This window comes from Syngnathus scovelli, unplaced genomic scaffold, assembly GCF_024217435.2.
Source record: "Syngnathus scovelli strain Florida unplaced genomic scaffold, RoL_Ssco_1.2 HiC_scaffold_389, whole genome shotgun sequence".
In the NCBI taxonomy this organism is placed as follows: Eukaryota; Metazoa; Chordata; class Actinopteri; order Syngnathiformes; family Syngnathidae; genus Syngnathus; species Syngnathus scovelli.
Genome location: NW_026061485.1, coordinates 25,001 through 28,907, shown reverse-complemented (window position 1 = coordinate 28,907; position 3,907 = coordinate 25,001).

Sequence of the window (3,907 nt, the reverse complement as noted above, 5' to 3'; positions counted from 1 at the left end):
GGCACTTTAAGCGACCGGGACCACCGCGAGCGCGGGCGATGACTAAGAGGCTCCCCGGCCGGCCTCGCGGAGCTCCGACGCTCCCCCGCGGGACTTCCGGCGGCCGGCCGGAGCCTCGGCACGGCTGCCGCACTCCCTAATAACACCCCGCGGACCCCCGCGAGCCGAACGCTCGCTGCCGCGGGCGACCCGTGCCAAGGCGGACGCGTGACGGCGCGGGAGCCCTCGGCACTATATCACGGTCACGTATGTAGTCAAATCGTGTAAAATCACCGTTAGTTTATTCATAATATAGGTAATAATTAAATAAATATTAACATCGCGTATATCATTAATAAACACATGTATGTATTTATTTAATAATTAAATAAATATTAACATCGCGTATAATCATGCGCAATACTTCGTGGCCGACCGGGGAACCGGCGAAGGCGGACGCATCGCGGCGCGAGAGCCGTTGGCACTTTGGAAAAATAAATAAATAAATAAATAAATAAATAATAATTCGCCGACCGGGCTCCGGGGGGAGAGGCCGATTTTTGGCCGTTCGTGGCCGACCGGGGAACCGGCGAAGGCGGACGCATCGCGGCGCGAGAGCCGTTGGCACTTTGGAAAAATAAATAAATAAATAAATAAATAAATAAATAATTCGCCGACCGGGCTCCGGGGCAAGAGGCCGAATTTTCGCTCGTTCGGGCCGACCGGGGAACCGGCGAAGGCGGACGCAGCGCGGCGCGAGAGCCGTTGGCACTTTGAAAAAAAAAAAAAAAAAAAAAAAAAAAATTCGCCCACCGGGCTCCGGGGGAAGAGGCCGGCTTTTCGCCGTTCGCGGCCGACCGGGGAACCGGCGAAAGCGGACGCGCTCTCTAACGAGCCCCGCCGGCCGGAGGAAGTGCGCCCTCTGGCGGACACGCCGTTGTAAATGAATGGGGTTTGGCACTTAGTGCATTTTTCGCCCAAGTCGAAGCGCGCTCCGGGCGAGGAGGCCGGATTCTCGCCACCCGTGGCCGGCCGGGGAACCGGCCAAGGCGGACGCGCTCTCTAACGAGCCCCGCCGGCCGGAGGAAGTGCGCCCTCTGGCGGACACGCCGTTGTAAATGAATGGGGTTTGGCACTTGGTGCATTTTTCGCCCAAGTCGAAGCGCGCTCCGGGCGAGGAGGCCGGATTCTCGCCACCCGTGGCCGGCCGGGGAACCGGCGAAGGCGGATAGGCTTTCACGGAGGATCCGCCGGCTGGTCCGCGGGCCGATTAGGGTCCCGCGAGTGAGCGGTGGCGGTCCGGAATCCAGGCCGGCCAGGAGGCACCGCCAGGCGGATAGGCTTTCACGGAGGTCCCGCCGGCTGGTCCGCGGGCCGATTAGGGTCCCGCGAGTGAGCGGTGGCGGTCCGGAATCCAGGCCGGCCCGGAGCCACCGCCAGGCGGATAGGCTTTCACGGAGGAGCCGCCGGCTGGTCCGCCGGGGGAAGTGCGCCCTCTGGCGGACACGCCGTTGTAAATGAATGGGGTTTGGCACTTTGTGCATTTTTCGACCAGCGGCAACGCAGGCTGACGGGCGGCCGCTTCCGCGGGCCGGCACTACTCTACGGAGGCGCTAGCCGCCTCCGGTGGGGGCCGTGTGATCTCGCTGGATGCCCGAGGACCTTCCGCCAGGCCCGGCCGCAGCTTTTGCGCGCGCCCGGTCCTATTACCTGGTGGAAGCTGGAGGCCGGGGCTCGGCAGCTCGCTGCCCGGGGACCCTCCGCGAGGCCCGGCCGCAGCTTTTACGCACGGCCGCTGCTATTCTCTGGCTCCGGCTTCGTCCCGGAGGGTGCTTGGGGAACGGCGGCGCACACCGCGAACGGCCGGTGGCGGTCGGCCGGTGGCGGTCGGCTGGTGGCGGTCGGCTGGTGGCGGTCGGGGGTGGCGCTTGGGGATGGCGCTTGGGGATGGTGGCTGTCGGCTGGTGGCGGTCGGCTGGTGGCGCTTGGGGATGGCGCTTGGGGATGGTGGCTGTCGGCTGGTGGCGGTCGGCTGGTGGCGGTCGCCTTGTGGCGGTCGGGGATGGCGCTTGGGGATGGTGGCTGTCGCCTTGTGGCGGTCGGCTGGTGGCGGTCGGCTGGTGGCGGTCGGGGGGTGGCGGTCGGGGGTGGCGCTTGGGGATGGTGGCTGTCGCCTTGTGGCGGTCGGCTGGTGGCGGTCGGCTGGTGGCGGTCGGGGGGTGGCGGTCGGGGGTGGCGCTTGGGGATGGTGGCTGTCGCCTTGTGGCGGTCGGCTGGTGGCGGTCGGCTGGTGGCGGTCGGCTGGTGGCGGTCGGGGGTGGCGCTTGGGGATGGTGGCTGTCGCCTTGTGGCGGTCGGCTGGTGGTGGCGGTCGGCTGGTGGCGGTCGGGGGTGGCGCTTGGGGATGGTGGCTGTCGCCTTGTGGCGGTCGGCTGGTGGCGGTCGGCTGGTGGCGGTCGGGGGGTGGCGGTCGGGGGTGGCGCTTGGGGATGGTGGCTGTCGCCTTGTGGCGGTCGGCTGGTGGCGGTCGGCTGGTGGCGGTCGGCTGGTGGCGGTCGGGGGTGGCGCTTGGGGATGGTGGCTGTCGCCTTGTGGCGGTCGGCTGGTGGCGGTCGGCTGGTGGCGGTCGGGGGGTGGCGGTCGGGGGTGGCGCTTGGGGATGGTGGCTGTCGCCTTGTGGCGGTCGGCTGGTGGCGGTCGGCTGGTGGCGGTCGGGGGGTGGCGGTCGGGGGTGGCGCTTGGGGATGGTGGCTGTCGCCTTGTGGCGGTCGGCTGCTGGCGGTCGGCTGGTGGCGGTCGGCTGGTGGCGGTCGGGGGTGGCGCTTGGGGATGGTGGCTGTCGCCTTGTGGCGGTCGGCTGGTGGCGGTCGGCTGGTGGCGGTCGGGGGTGGCGCTTGGGGTTGGTGGCTGTCGCCTTGTGGCGGTCGGCTGGTGGCGGTCGGCTGGTGGCGCTTGGGGATGGTGGCTGTCGCCTTGTGGCGGTCGGCTGGTGGCGGTCGCCTTGTGGCGGTCGGGGATGGCGCTTGGGGATGGTGGCTGTCGCCTTGTGGCGGTCGGCGGTGGTGGTTTGGGACCGGCGTCCGGCGCAAAGTGCGTGTTGCGCGGGCCGGAGAAAATTTAGGCCAGGGGCCCGCCGCTGGAGAAATTTTTAGGTACCAGGGGTGGATTTTTTTTGTCACCGCAGGAGGGGGACGTTGCCTCCGTCCGTGTCCGACGGAAAGTGCGTGTTGCGCGGGCCGGAGAAAGTTTAGGCCAGGGGCCCGCCGCTGGAGAAATTTTTAGGTACCAGGGGTGGATTTTTTTTGTCACCGCAGGAGGGGGACGTTGCCTCCGTCGGTGTCCGGCGGAAAGTGCGTGTTGCGCGGCCCGGAGAAAGTTTAGGCCCGGGGCCCGCCGCTGGAGGAATTTTTAGGTACCAGGAGCGGATGTACTTACTTCCACAGCGCCCGCGCGCTCCCGGCCGGTGTCCGAGGATGCTGCCTCATCCCCGGACGCGCCTCTTACGCACGCCCGCTGTCATCCTCCGGAGACTGAGTTCCACTTAGTGGAGGCTAAGTTCCACTTGGGGGAGGCTGCCTACTCCCGGCTGACGCCCGAGGATGCTGCCTCATCCCCGGACGCGCCTCTTACGCACGCCCGGTGTCATCCTCCGATCACTAAGTTCCACTTGGAGGCTCACAAGACGGGAGCGGACGCACACCCACGCCCGGCCAGAGTGACCGAGAGGCGGACATACGTTATCTTACGCGCGCCCGCTAACATTCTCCAGAGACTAAGTTAAACTAAGGGGAGGCTGCCTACTCCCGCCTGCCGCCCGAGGATGCTGCCTCATCCCCGGACGAGCCTCTTACGCACGCCCGCTGTCATCCTCCGACGACTAAGTTCCGCTTGCGGGAGGCTGCCTCCTCCCGCCCGCCGCCCGGGGATG